The sequence below is a fragment of the Strigops habroptila genome, chromosome Z (genome assembly GCF_004027225.2).
Source record: "Strigops habroptila isolate Jane chromosome Z, bStrHab1.2.pri, whole genome shotgun sequence".
NCBI classification, from domain to species: Eukaryota; Metazoa; Chordata; class Aves; order Psittaciformes; family Psittacidae; genus Strigops; species Strigops habroptila.
Genome location: NC_044302.2, coordinates 46,566,142 through 46,581,775, shown reverse-complemented (window position 1 = coordinate 46,581,775; position 15,634 = coordinate 46,566,142). Strand labels below are relative to the sequence as shown.

At 43.6% G+C, this 15,634-nt stretch overlaps 1 protein-coding gene across 8 annotated transcripts in view; it reads right to left on the bottom strand.

Annotated features, from left to right (window-relative positions):
- The window catches only part of LPAR1 (lysophosphatidic acid receptor 1), a 72,447-nt gene extending 66,097 nt beyond the window's left edge, over window positions 1-6,350 (bottom strand). The window contains exon 1 of one of the 8 annotated variants that reach the window (XM_030471179.1): window positions 6,183-6,350. The gene's annotated coding sequence lies outside the window, so the exon portion shown is untranslated. Of the gene's footprint in view, window positions 1-1,298; window positions 1,476-2,748; window positions 3,290-3,460; window positions 3,601-3,834; window positions 3,856-5,558; window positions 5,649-5,681; window positions 5,704-5,849; window positions 5,949-6,182 lie in introns of those variants that run through there. The other 7 variants (XM_030471177.1, XM_030471184.1, XM_030471178.1 and 4 more) reach the window with 7 other exon arrangements.
- Between the last annotated feature and the right edge of the window lie 9,284 nt (window positions 6,351-15,634).

Here is a 15,634-nt window from a genome sequence, read left to right as displayed (position 1 = left end):
CCACAATGGGCCAAAAGCAGATTGTGCTATCCATGACTAAATATTTAGTGAAATCCAGTGGCTATGGAACCTTTACCAATGCCCTACAGCAACAGACAAATCAACACTTGCCACGTTTGCAAGGTACATAGCCATTTCCTCCTTAGAGATTAGCAGTCTTTCTTCTTTCCTGCAAATACCAATCTGAAGTATAACCACCTAAAATATAGATGACCTGTACAGCATCTCCCTTGACTTCTCAGATACCAGTAAGTCTTTGCTGGAGTTCGTGTTAAGCTCAGTGCTCTTAAATAATCACCCACCCATCCAAAGAAGATAAAAATTTCTCTATGCAGTTAAACATTAAATACTCATCCAAAACATTTTTTTATTTAATTTGAACAAAGCTGCAGCTGACTTCTTCACAATCAAAAAAAAGATACTGCTGTAGTTATGCGTGCATTTTTTCATCCAGGCTGAAAACAATCATCCCCAAATGGCCAAAGAACTTCTAAGAACACTCTCTGTAAACTGCTCCCATAAATAATGTACTGGCACCATTTCGTATTTGACATACACACCCTAAAAAGAGGGGGAGGAGGGAGGGAAAGGGGCTTACAATGAAAAACAGTATGCATTTCCCTTGCCAGATTTTTACCACTCTTAAAATCTCCAGCATTTTGTACAGAAAGATCTTGCCTTTGATGTCAATCCAATGCTTCTTTGCTTGCTTCTGCAAGCACTGCAGTATGCAATACATTTTGGAGCTGGCAAAGAAACGGATGTACTGTCTAGAGAGTGCCTGTGAAATTCACCCTACTCAGGTCACTGTGGTACATAAATTCCTAAAGAAAAGGCTAAATGGTGTGTAGGTCTCATGCTGGTGTATTACAGAGAGTTGAAGTTCATTTTATCAACTGTCAAGTTCATCAGCATTTTTTCCAGCAGTTTCATAAAGCAACTTCAGGAGATGTTTGCCTGCTATTCACAGTAGAAGCAAAAGCAGAAATATAGTATTAGGCTTGCATACTTGGCACCTTTGTATTTTTAAATAGAAGGTGAAAGCACCTCCAAATAATGTCTCTCAAGTTAAACTAATTTAAAACAAAAATAATCCAGCTGGCACAAAACCGTAATGCAGTTCTCATCAATATAATACCTGTGCCCCCCAAACATGTTTTCTCCTAAAATAGATGCAGCCTTCCCATTTTCGCAACTGGAAGCATTTCTTTTGCCACCAATCCACGCTATTTACCACCACCTCAGCAGCAGCCTACACTGCGATCTGCAGGTTAGAAATGGCAAGGAGCAACACTTACCTCCTGTTTCCCAGCAGGAACAACAGCCAGGTCCTCATCCAACTCCACCAGCAATAATCTTCAAGGCATTTGGAAAGCAGAACACTCTCCACATGCACCAGTGGAGGACACCCTGCAAGCCATTCATTGCAGGAGTGGCCTGAGGAGTGCGATGCAGTTCCTCCCACCCCTGCGGTGCTGCTAGCAGGGACATACATGCTTTATCCAGACTCCTTGAACCACAGAAGCCATGCAAGTCTGTGGCTGGCTTCATCTGCCAGAAGCAGAGCAAGAAGGTTCGCTTTCTTTTAAAGAAGAAATGTTTTTTCACCCTGGAGTAAGTGCGCCAGCTCTCACCTGATGTGCACTAACATTATTGCCTACATGATGTGTATCAAAACGGAGCCAGATCCAGTAGGAAGTAGATGCAGGACTGGGAGAAATGTGTTTAACAAATTACTCCAGTCTGTGCCTGTCAGGAAATTCTGAAGAGTTTGCACTGATCCAAGCAAGGCTATTGTTCTTCTATAAAGAAATGCAATGCTTTAAGCACCTCAAAAGGTCTTTTTCAAGAGCTCATTAAAAAAAATGCAATGATCGTGGAGTTGCCATGTGGGATAGGGATGCATGTATACTACCCAAACTGACACTAAATAGCCTCTTTTCCTTACTGGTGCTAAATATTGCACAAATGAAAACTACATTTTCAAGAATGAGAGGCACCAGTCATTAAAAAAATGAAAACTGATCCTAGAGTGCAACCATCAGCCAAGCCATGACCAAGACTTTGCAAGCCAGGTGTGCTGCTAATCAGCTTGATCATGGGAGAGGAGTGCCAGGCAGTCAAGAAACAGCAATGGATGAGAGTAGGAGACATCCTGATATACAAAAGCAGACACTTCTCAGAATTCTCCTCTGTCTTCAAAAACAAAAACAAGGCACCTGACCTGCTTCAGATGTTGAATTTCATTTGCTTCAGTATGCCAACTAGGTACAAGAATGCACACAGACAATGATTCTACTTGTTTTAAAGCAACAAAGCTTGAAGGATAAATGAAGAAAACCAAAATTCAAGTCCCCTGAAATGTAAGCAGAAAAGCAGCTCTTATTCCCTCGATAGAGCTTTCATCTGTCCTGGTAATAATTTTGTCTTACCAAAGCAACACATCAGCCATGCACCTGATCCAAAGCTGTTCATGCTGGTACAGATTTTACCATTGACATCTATGTGCCATGGATGAAGCCTTAAGCTTCTGAGTTAGCTATGAAGGAAACTCAGAGAAAATACGGAATAAGTAAGTTCAGTCCTAATGCTGCACCACTGAGAAGCATCACATTTCTACGGCATCACCACACAACACATGGAAAAGCAAAGTCAAACACACTCACGGGATGCTACATAATTACTACCAGTTCAAGCCATTACCACCTCAATTATCATTAAATCTTAAGACTTAAAATGATTTCTTACCTGAAGAGAAAGCAACCTGAAAGAAAAGGACAGAAGAACAAAAAAAAAAAAGAGTGCAAATTTTTTTTCCAGCTATTAGCATTGCCTTTTGATAATTTCCGTGGGTTTGTTTATTTTTATACAACCACACTGTTTACTTTTTCAAAAGTTTGTTTCTTCTTCTTTTCGTACCACTAAACTGTTCAAAAGAATAATACTCAGTGTTAGGGAAGAAGCAGTGAAATACATGATAAAATATTGTTTGCTTTATGCTCCTTTCAGTAAAACACTTGTATGCTTCTTCTCCCTAGCATTACTTGTAGAGGCTGCAGTTCAAATAACCTGTTTAGATGGATTTAAACTGACTTGAAGTGTCCCTTAAATTACATGCACTTTCCTTTATGAAATGGAGGAAATCCCCCAAATGTAAGAAATTCCAATTTTGGAATGGAAATGATAATGAAAAGGACAACAGCCTCACTGTACAACCTGTTCCCACTCTCAAATTTCTAGGTGTCCTTGGACATCACCAAGATCACAAGCAACGTATGTGAGAGCTCCTCAGCCAGTCCTGTTGGCGACAGAGCTGCTCTCGGTTTTCCTCTGTGCCCATACAATAAAGAAGCCACATGCAAAGCAAACGACAGGGTAATAGCAATCAGCAAGTGCTGGCAGGTCACCACCTAGAGGTGCTCAAAGCCAGCTCTTCAGACATCTGGAGGAGGAAGCTTACCTCTAGGAGCTGATGCACAAAACTGCTGGGTACTCAAAGGTAAGATGGTGGTGGTCTCCCAAAGACAAAAGCTACTGAGAACTAATACTTTCGTTTAAACCTCTGAATATTGACACAGCAAGTCAATATGGGGAGGCTACTGAGAAACAGTTAACTATTCATAAGATATCACTAATGGCTCATCAAAGCAACGTAAAAGCCAATCCTGTGTTAAGTCCCACCTAAGTTTCAGCTCCAGAGCAAAACACTTTCTTAAACACTCCCTCCTGGATTCCCACACGGTTTCACTGTGTGACACCTACTACAAGACCAAGTTAAAGGCAGATTTTTATTTTTCCCATTTCTTAGCAGAGAAGGAATTATATTTTACTTACAATCTCCCACAGCTACTGATGAAAACCATGCAGCCATAAGTATCTTTGAACACAGTGATAAGATCATCTGTTACTTGCACATGATGCTCATATATTATAGCTAGGTGCTCAGTATAGCATTTCTTCAATTTTTTATTTATTTCCCATGTGCTGTGTCTCAAAACCTGTTTAACCTTTCTACCCTCAGTATTTGTTTGGAAGAGGGGAGGAAAAGAAAGCAGGCACCAGTCAGTATTTTCCTCTCTCCAACCAGCACCACTTTTAGTAACTTCCGAGAACAAGGTTTATAGCAGCCAAGGGTCTAACTAGTGCAACCTGTAACAGCGAGTGATAAGGACAACACTACACTGAGCATGAAACAGTGTTTCCCAGCATTCCTAAATAACATTTCCTTAGTTATTTGCTTCTGAAATGCCAGAACCACCACAGTTCATGTACAACTGCACAGGATGAGACAGTGTCAATCTTTTCTGGAGAAAGACAGTGTCAATCTTTTCCGGAGAAAGACAGCATTTGATTTTGTGTAGTTAATATTTAATAAAAATACACATGCCTATCAAGTTGCCTTGTAAATCCGAGTGCATATCAGTTAAGGAGAAGCACACGGCACGCCTACAGCCTGCATTAGCGAGCTGCAGGACAGAACTGCACTTAGCCCGTGCACACAGAGCACCGCTTCAGTCCACCGCTGAAATTGCCAGAACACATTATTTTAGTACTACCGTATACCCCAGCCTCGCACAAGAGTAACAGGCTGCATGGCACGCAGTCCTGGCTGCCAAATTGAAACATGACTCTCAGACCTGAGAGTGACTCATTTTAGACCAAATGGTACAACACACCAACCCTGACTTTGCATGCAAGAGGCTTTCTTTGATAGAGTTGCAGCAGATCTTTGAGGTGAAAGACTGCAGCTACTCCAATCCCCAAAACTTTGGGAGCACAGGTTGCCTACAAGGGCTCCTGCAAGCTATTCAACCTTGAATCTTCCAAAAAAAAAAAAAAACCAAAAAACCCACAAACCAAAAACTGCTGCAAAGAAAGAAAAAAAAAAAAAAAAAAGGAAAGAAAAGGAAGGGGGGATTTGAGCAGCTTCTCATTTATTCACAGACAACTGAAATACGAAAGGTGTGAGCTTGTTTCACAGAGAAACTCACAAGGAAAAAAAGTTTAGACATTCCAACAGTTTTTTGACAAAGGGCTATGCAGAAATCTTTCCCCTCATTTCCATAGGAAGAAGGTTTTTGAGGTGGTTCCCATTGTAGAGCTGTTTAAAAAGAACATGCAGAACGGAGTGAGAGGAAGAAACTTGGTCCCTCTGGTTCCACCTCTCTCTTCTTCAGTTTGCTAATGGCTTTTGTCCGAAAGCATCCCCCCTGCTCCCCACTCTCCCGGTCTCTCCCTAATACTCCATGCCTTGCCTTTGCCATTCATCCTCTCCCTGTCCTTCACCTTTGTGAACCCCATGGATACAGGGACATAGCTCCCATCTGACTTTCACAGGCTCTTCGTCCGGAGGACTGAGGAAGTGAGGAGAGAGAGGTGGCAACCATTTTTTTAGCTAGGACTTTTTCCACTGCCTTAATTTGGTGTAAGTAAATCCAAAGAGACTTCAAGGAAGAAAAAATAAATAAATAAAGATTAAAAATCAGGACAACCCCTAAGTAAGTGAACAGCGGCTGTACTGTTAGCGTCCCTTAATCAAACAAGTGTCCATCACTTACTCCACGCCAACCTCGGAGATGTTAGTCCTGCAGGCACAGCCGCCTGACCCGACGCCAGCAGCTCGTTAAGGCCCGTCCCTAACGCGTCCCCTGCCGGACCCCGTCGCTGCGCCTCCCCCTTACCCTGCCGCACACCCGTCAAAGTTCGCACCACTGTCCGAAATACTGAAGAAACCACCCAAAAAGAGGAGGGAAAAAAGGCGCCATGGACACAGAGCCCGCGGGGAGAGGGAAGCGGACAGCTTCCCCCAGGCGGGACCCCCTGTCCCATCCGCTCCGCTGGGCGCTTACCTGCGGGCGCTGAGCGGGGCTGCGCGGGCGCGGACGGAGCGACGGAGCGAGCGTACCGCCACCGCCGGCGCGCAGAGAGGGAGGGATGAGGGGGAGGGGGCAGGGACGGGAGGGAACGAGGGAGGGTGGGAGGGAGGACGGGCTCCCTCCGCCCCGCTGCTCCCGCCTCCGCCGGGCGGGGGCCCAGGTGCGCCCCGGTCCGCCTCGCCGGGCCCCGCTCCTGCCCCGGTGCAGCTCTGGAGAGAGGCGGGCGGCGCGCAAAGAGCGGCGGCATCCCGCTCTGCTCCCGGCTGCCCGGCTGCCACCCGGAGCGCGGCCCGTAGCGAAGGGTACCTCGAGGAAGGGCGGTTCGGGGCAAGGGCTGCCCGGCCGTGGTGTGCAGATGGATCTGGAGCAAAGAGATCTCTCCTGAGAGTCCTCGGACCTCCTGCCGATGTCGGCAAGAGCCGTTCGGGAGCAGGAAGCATCAGTCCGTAGGCTCACCAAACCCATGTAGTTGGAAAAAGGCAGGGTTGCACAGTGGATACTTTTCCAGACTTAGAAGAGTTATATTATTTTACAAAACCTGGTTCAAATTACTTCTTCCTCCACTCCCCCACCTCCCGCCAGCCACTCTCGGTTCTTATTGTGAAATAGTCTGATTTAGTTGGATTGCAGGAGCATCTAGAGGCCGCTTTTGCATGTGCATGCATCAAGTGAAAAGACAGTGTATGCTGTACAGCACTTAAGTGTTCAGCGGTTAAAACGGCTAGGTGCTTCTAACCCCTATAGAGATTTTTAGAGAGATTGCTTACAGTTAGGCAAGACAGCAATGCCTCCAGCAGTAAAAAACGCATAATGAAAGACCAAGCCATTTAAAGTACTTATTATGCTTCCCAGGGAACCAGAAAGCAGCAGAGATAGTTCTCCTCAAGTCAGGTATTCACTTGTGTACCACCAACATAGTAGTGACACTGGCTTCCACAGCTACTGAAAATATCTGCTGTATCAGTCACAGGTATTGTTATTAGAAGGGTTTTCAGCATCAGTGTGAGCAGTCAAGTGTTTTCTGTGTGTGTATCAAAAATGGTTATGTATGTACGTACATGCATTTCAAGAACACAGATGTTTTGTCCCCACACAACGCTGGTCCTTGGTTTTGTATTCAGCCCTGTGGTTTAGCATAGTGACTAGGCTTCAACATGCTGAAAAGTCTTGTTAAGTATTCAGCAGGCCATTAACTTTCGAAAATGTTTGTTTTCATCCTTTACCTGTTTTCAAAGTGAGCTACCCATGTTTGCAAGAGTAACCAAGAATCATGTTCTGTTACAAGCTCTAATACCTGGTTAAACATCCATACACTAAGTACTGTGACAGGTCTTGATAGCTTTCTATCTATGCACAGGCTGTTGAACACCAACTTCAGGCTTAGTGCAGTTTGCTCAAACTGCACCGGTGCCTTCCTCTGGCAGCAGAAATGGGATGGCTTGCACGACCCACTGGTTGAAAAGCAGGTCTTCAGAATGTAGAAGTTATTGCTATGGCAATATGCTTTCCTTATGTAGCTTCATCATAAACCAAATTTTACACAGCTTCTTGGGACAGGAACTGCCTGCACATATCTACAGTTCCTGTCCTTGCTTGGCCAGTTGCTCAGATACCACTGTAACAATGAAGAATAACTTAAACATCACCAAAGCTTCAAGGAAAGGATGAGCTGAAAGGACTTACGTCTCCATGGTGATACCTACTACCTCAAGCATGTAGGAGCATGTGTCAGGCGGATCATGCAGGTATGAAGACATTTGGTGCGAAGAGCTGCTGCATCTGCAAATTGGGAATTACCACTAGCTAGCCTCCATAAAAATATCTCACCTAGTATGGTTACTCAGATTTGCTGCTTAGGACCACCTCAGTAATAACTGTAGCTACTGACAATTGAAGGAAAATAGCAGTCTTGTGCTCATGAGGAAAGGCTGATCTGTGCATGAGATGGAATTTTATGACATCAAAATGATGACACACATTAAAAAAAACCCCCAGTATTTCTGAATCCACTTTCAGTGAACTGATGTAGTTAGAGCAGCAATGTTTTTTTCAGTTGCTTTTATTTCTGTTAGTGACTTCAGACATGCTTGCTCAGCCCTGAAACAGTCAAGTTACTTATCATTTCTTCAAGGCTAATATAATTAATTCTCAGTCCTCCTCTCTTGCTGTAACTAGGAAATATAGGGAATCTTTAGTAAATCTTAGAAAAAAGCAAATATTGAGGATCCAGGGAAGATCACATGTCTGACACATAGTTTAATGAATGTAACTTCTATGAGACTTGGCTGTGCTGCTCCATTGTCTGAAATGTGTTTCAGTAATCACACACAGATGTACTGAATCACATTAGATAGGGAAGTAGTTTTCACATCCTTTTACGTCTGTTTCCAGAACAAGCCACGTAAGTTTCATGTGCTCAATTTTGTGAATTGATTCAAATCATAAGTATGCTTAACATGTACACACATTGATATATTTATATTTAGTTCTCAGCGTTCGTACAGTTTCAACTGAGCGTCTGCAAGATTAGTCATGCAGATACAGAAAAGTTAATTCCTCTTCAGTCTGGGAAAGTACCTCTGGTGTTTTTAATTAAAAAAAAATAAAAATCAGGGAATTTACAGTTAAGATGTCTCTTCACTCTGTCACTTCTCTATGCAGCATACTGTGGTGTTCTTTTGCCAATGGATAATTTCACTTTGGATTGGAAATGTGCCGAATTTTTCAGTGCAGTGGATGCTTTGAAGGAAGTGTTAGAGGAGTCCACAATTAGTAGTACCGGGGTGGGGGGGAAAGGGGGAGAAAGTGTCAAACTTCAGCATTATCTGAGATAGGAATAATTAGAGAACTTGAAAAGTATCTTCAGCGTACACTTTTTATTGATCACTATTAAGTATGTTCCAGTTTCCTAAAATAGCACTGTCGATAGTCCATTGCTAAAGCACATGCTACATTACAAAGAACAGCTCCAGCAATGCACGCAGAATAAGCGCTTTCTGGAGTTTGACTTTTTACTCATTTGTTATATACAGACTACCCGAAGCCCAGTGCTTAGGTGTAGGGGATCTGTTCAGAACAGGATACAGAGGAATTTGAGCAAATTACCCACAATCAGAAAACCCCAAAACATTACCCACAATCAGAAAACACACTATTCTCCGGAGCGACTTCAGACACATCAGAAGTCCCACAGACAGAAATCAGCCTTATCCATAAAGCCACAACATCTTTGTTTGTTGCAGTGCTTCTGCCCTCGTTGAGTCTCCTCTCGCCTTCTATTATGTATTTACAGCAGCAGTGCACGATGTCCTGCGAACCATGAACTCTTCCAAATCCTGGAGAGCTCTAAAGGCAGAAAACATCTTTTTTCATTCAGCCCCTTTCTCCCCACGGCTCAGCCTAATGCTGCTCAGACCTGTATTTGTCCTAATTCTTCTGCAGCGTAGCTGGTTCCTGAAAAGCTAACATGGCTGTACGGCTCCTTATAAGCCAAGATTTGGCTTTTTATGGCTTTCTGCCCCAGCCCCTAACAGGAGGGCTGCAAAGCCATGATAGAGGGAAAAGTGGGTGCCCACAGGTGCCTGAGCATATTCAGGGTTACAGATGTGCCCATAAAAGCAGAGGAGGTGGTTGTTCCGCATAGTGTCCATGGCAAGATCTGCATCAGAACAGGCTGTTTAGAGCAGCCTAATGCCAGAAACGAGAGCAGCATCCGCCCAAGTACTGTCATGCTGGCTCTTTGTGAGAGGGCTTCTGGATTTATCCTGGCACTTGCATGGTTTGTGTTGCCCTGAAATGGTTGCACCAGGATTTGTAAGATGCTTCAGGCAAGTTATTGTCAGAAGTGCAAAAGAGCTCAAGGCATTAGTGGCAAATGCAGTAATAACTCACACGGGACCGTAAAACTCAGCTTTATTGTTCATAATCTTATGACTCATGTAGCATCAGGCACTGGAGCACACAAGAACTGATGGCTGTGTGAAGCATATAGTGCTTGTTTGGAGAAGGGCATAGGGGCAGAGGCTGCCTTTTAGGGTGGGAGGCCAGGAAGCTGGCTGTCACAGTTTCACCACCATGGACACGAGACACATCAAGGAGGAGCTGTGAGTTCTGGGGTAACGACAGAGATGGGGATGGCTGCAGGTTCCATGTGGGGGAAGCAGCAGGGAGAGGACAGGGATGTGTGTCTCCAGTGGGAAAACAGCAGCACTGAACAGCCCCATGTGGCATCCGTCCTTTGGCTCCGAGGTGTGCCTCGCAGGAGCCTGGTGCTGGGTAACCACCACTGTTTTGGGAAGTTGTGCATTTACACAAGATGCCTAAACGCCCAAGCAGCTGCTTGTACACTGCTACTCCATCAGCATTTTGTTTTCCAGGTTCTCTAAGAAACAGCATTTATTTGTAGGTGTCGATGGAAGACCTAATGGAGATTGCTGTCCTGATTTGTCTCTTCAGCAAGCGCAGGGCCTCAGTCTGCCATGAAAGAACTGAAATCCTCCTTCTCATGAGGGTACAGGGAGGCAAGGGAAAGCTTTACCCTCAACAAGCACAGCGGCAGCCAGTGGGTTCACTACTTTAACACTCCTCTCCAGCACCCACCCCTCTGGCTCTGAGAGGTCCAGTGAATACAAAATCCTGCCCTAACAGAGATCGTTATTTAGCAGACAGCATCCAAAATACATTATCTATCCTGTCTGTGCGCTTTCACCTGGAACTGAATGATATTTTTCCTCTAATAAATTGAATGTCATACTTCTTTACAGCATAAAGTCTGCTGGATACCGCTGTACTGTATGTAACTTCACTTTCAGTTTGGTCTGTTCATATGTCAGATCTTTGAAGAGTTGCTGGAGCTATAATTTAAAAAAAATCAATAACGGCAAGTGAAAACCTCAGTCATACATTAGAACTGCATTTCATTTGAATGACAATATTATCATCAGTGTCTAAGTTAGTTTCACTGAAATATAGTTTTCCCATTTCTCTCTTTTCCAAAGCTTTGGCATCATGAACGACTAAAACTTTTCCAAGAGGTGCTATGTCCACAGTCGGATGGGAAACAGACATGCCAGCAAAGGAGAAGTGGTGTAGGGCTGAAGTTTAGCAGAACAAAACTGGAAAAAGGCCCCATCCAAACCACAGAATAGAACCTGTAATATTAGCCAAACAGTAAAGAATTTGGATATATTTAGGTAATGAAACTCTTGCTTGAAGGTAAGATTGGGTCATTTATGTCTGCATAATAACAACCCCAATGCAGAACATATGAATGCCAGATGGCTGGAACTGTTCCATTAATGAACTGATGCTTTCATTCTTCTGAATTTGATTTTGTTGCTTTTTGCTTATAATGATTTGATTGCACCATTAAAAACCTTCAATAACCCCCTGATAAATTATTCAGTCCTCACAATGCAAAAGAGGAGATGTATCTCAACCTCCACTTTCCAGCGGCCTTAGAAAAGACCTGTAGGTGTGCAACACCTCTGGCTGTCAAGCTGATGAACACATTTCATGCTGTTTTCTCAGTGCTCCCATTTACATAATGTATGCAGGACCCACACACAATATACTCTTCTAAGGCACAGGAAAATTCAGTCCAGGTGACAATCCGTTAGTCAATGGGGTTATCCAGTGATGAATATTGAGGACAAAAAATAATCATAGGTGTATGTATATAGTGAGAAGTTCCTTCTAGATATGTGAAAATACAGGAACAATGTCAGGCACTGGGAGATACACTGTACCCACAGAGTGCACGCCTCCTTCAATAAACATAATACCTATTACAATAATCTTCCCGGTCTTAGGTTTAATGAACAGTGTAGGAATCCATTTCTTGGGTATGTTGCCTCAGGCGCATTCATTTTCCTGGCTTACACACCTCCTCTGTAAACTTGCTCTCAGCTCCCACACTCAACTCCAACACTGGCGGCATTTCCACTGTGGCTCTGCAGCCACCCTTTGTCGCAAACCTGGTGTAGTTCAGTGACAAACCTCTGTCCTCTGTGGCTTGACTCTGGTGCCCATATCTGAAGAGAGCTCATGGACAGGGAGCCTTGAAAATACATAAATAATTAAAAAAAAATCCTACATGTTAGGCTAGCAACAAGCAAAAGCTTTCTACCAAATCTGGATTTCTGCTGTACACCTACTTTTGAGATGCTGGAAGGGCTCCAGTATGTAGTGCCAGAACTGAAGCCAAGTCTCTTGTTTCTTCTTTTACTTCTATTTCAGTTCTTTTAAGGTTGTACTTATTAAGCAAGCTAAAAATAAAGTAAAATAAAAAAGAAAATAGGGGGAAAGAAGTGGAGAAGTGTGGATTCGGACTGCTCACAAGACCTTTGGAGACAAGCTCTGCTTTCTTCTATTCCCTGGGGCCTTTGTGTCCACTTTTTTACCTAGCTCCCACAAATTTCCTTGGTGTTGGTGGGGATTGGCTATCAGGTAAAGTTATGTAGCAGTTAGACAGCTTTTTTGGGGCAGGGTCACACTGAGGAAGAAACGGAGGTCAGGTGGCAGAGGGAGATTTTGGTGTCCATCCTCTGTCCATCCTCCTTAGCATGAATGAAGGAGTACAAAGGCAAGCTGGGATGGGGAGAGGCAGGGATATCAGTGTCAGAGCTGGCAGCTCTTTTTTCTAGGCACCTCTTTTACTTCATCAGAACACAGATGGGTGCTCTGGGTGATTTTCTCCTTCTTGAGTTGAGCACTGTGTCTTAGGGTTATTTGTGACCCATGCTCACCTCCGACCTGGAAACCAGGCTGTAAGGATGGGATTCACCCCACCATCTCATTCTCCATTCCACTTGGGTCACTGTGGGGTATCTACGATCCAGCCCACAGACCTTGGGTGTACAAGGGAGCTGTGGTAAACCCTCGTGTGTCTTTCTGGCATAGAGGGAGACGACACTCTTGGGCATCCTAGATGGAAGCAGATACATAGGTTTGGTTCAGTTGCCTGCTAAGGAAGAGTAAGCCAGTGTGATGGAGACATCTCAAGGTTTTGCCCACCTCCCCGGGACCTAAGCCTACATAATTCAGAAACCCAGCTGCTGCACCCTTACAAGTGCTCTGCTGGCTGGCTGCCACAACACCACTTTCTGATCAGGCCGATGCTTCACTCTCAGTGAAATGGTGAAATGCCCCCTCTCCACCTCACGCAAACACAGAGGAAAGACGTGGGGTCAACTCAGCCTCATTAGTTAATAATTGAAGGCCTGGCTGCCTGCTACTATCTGTTGCCATTCAGGTTTGAATCACTGCTTGTGTTTACAAACCCACATGTAATATTTGCAGCATTTGTTTGCAAATGTTCTTGTAGTTCCTTTGTGCTGCCTGCACAGTGCAGACAGAGCAAGGGCTACAATGAAAAACAAGTAGAAAGCTATTTGTTTCATGTCAGCAGAGTGGGGGAACAGACTCCTTGACCTCATTAACTAAAGCCGCTTTAAACCCAATGAAAGTCTAACCCCATATTTCTTACAGACAAGCACACCTTCCCTGACAGCACATCTGCTTTTTTGAGCAGCTGCCAGAAGCTGGCTGGCGCGGACTGTGATTTTCAAAGATTTCTGGGTGCCCATATCTCATTTATTTTAGTATGAAGAAGGTGTCCAAAATGCAGAGGGAGGTCTGGTAATTTCCATGATAACTCTTTGGAGACGTGCTTGCCCTGATAGTGACATCCTTGGCACTAAGAGAAACCAGAAATAGCTCCAGTTCTGGCTTTTGAGCTGTGTCGTAAACCAAACATGGAGCCACATCATATTTTGTTTTATTAATTTTTGATTTCAGCAGTGAAAAGCCTCCAAGACAGGGCAGAGAAGAGTCACCTGAGCAGGGGCAGGGAGGATGCTCAGGAGGGCATACAGCTCTGAGGGGACACTGGCCCGTGGAGGACCCCATATTGGGGTGGTGGAGTCAGAAGTGAGAAAAGCAAACATAAAAAAACAGCAATGCATCAACTCAGTTCCCTGTGCCACCAGTGCATCACGGAAGGGGCTGAGTGAGTGTGGAAAAGAGAGCAAAAAAGGAAGGAGAATAGGTGTTGGGGACAAATCTGAGATGTTTCTCCAAGTGTTTGTTTATTTGTTTTTATTTCCCAATACCAGAATCAATAACTAGAAGATTGTTAGTTGACAATAAGTGAAATTGGTTGAAATTTCCTGACACAAACCCATCTTTTATTGGTCTGTGACAGAAAGAAGCTTTCTGGTAGGCAGAAGACTATAGATTGCTGATTCCTGTAGTTTTATTGATAGAAGTAATGCACGTCAGTTTCTGCAGGACTAGTGATACCTTAAGTCCTTTCTCTATATGACTCAAGATCTTCTAGCCAAGAGTATGTAGATAGTATTTTTTATAGGAAATAACATGCTTTATCAGTCAACAATTTTTCACACAATGGATGAGTAGCTAAGGCAATGTCCATGGCAGCTATTACACTTAAGGTCAGATTTTATTACTTTTCCCTGAGCCTTCAGACACATCAGTGGAGTCAAAACGGCTGGCCTGATTCTGTATCAGCCTAGGCAAGAAGCATCTTGCCTTCCAGAAAGCAATAACTGTGTTAAATGGAAGGGAAAAAAGTGTGCTGCATTACAGGAGTGAGGCGCTGACCTTTCCGGAGGTTAACAGGCAATGCACAAAATGGAGATTTTTTTGTTCATTAGGAGGAAACATGAGACTGTAATTAGAAACAGTCCATACTGTATGGTTTTACCTGCTACTGCTATCCAACACAGTAGAATAGAGGAAGGGACCCACTAGTTTGAGGACTGACTTAGCAACTGGAAATTTAACAGTGAGTGATTAAAATAGGCAATTTTTTTTTCCTCATAGGTGTTAGAAGAGTGACTTGCAATTGAGTGTTTGAGCTTAAAATTAGTTGAATAATGGCAATTAAAAAAATAAAAAAGATGGTTTTTTTAATTATTTGATAGTATAGGTAATGAAGAGGAACATACACCATTCAAATATATCACTAGGTGAAGGCAGCAAGAAGAGTCATACAAGCATACCACCTGAGACTGATCTGTTCAAATTGTCCTGGAGCCTGTTTGTAGAAGACCTTGAGCCAATATTCAGTCTCCATCTCACCAGATCTGCATGAAGGCTGAAATAAAGACTTTTTCTTTCTTTGAGGTAGGTCCATACACCTGGTGAAGGTTAACAGGAACTGCAGAAGCGTTTGCTATGCAGGAAGGTCGAGTTAGAAAAGACACATTATTAAATGTTTGACCAGAAGTCCACACAGATACATTGAAATGACTTGGTTTTGGGTTTTGGTTTTTTGTTTTTTTTTTTTTTTTTTCTTCTCAGCAAAAACACTCATGAAAGTTGTAAAATGTTGAGGTTGATCAGAAAGAAGTAGGTCAGGGTTCAAAGCTGTTCAACTTTATGTGCTGGGAGCCTTACTGCTGAATTGCACATGCTTGCAGCCACATACTTAAGCTACTTAAAGTAGAGGCTTTAAAAATCTGGCCTGTTTGGACTATTTTCTGCTGAAGGCCATAAAGTTTTTGCTAGTCAGGATGAACTTCTTAAGCCCAGGGTTTGACACAACCTCTTGGTCCTGGAAATTGCTCCTGACTCAGGTTGTGTAATGCTTGAATTGCTGGAAATAAAAATGTCACTGTGACTCTTTCCATTCAGCTGGCACCTACAGGACAAGATTCATAGCCTGAAAAACACCAGAAGCCCACCTCCTTTTCCGACAAAATCTCCAGGTACCATTTTGAGGCACTTGCTTTGTG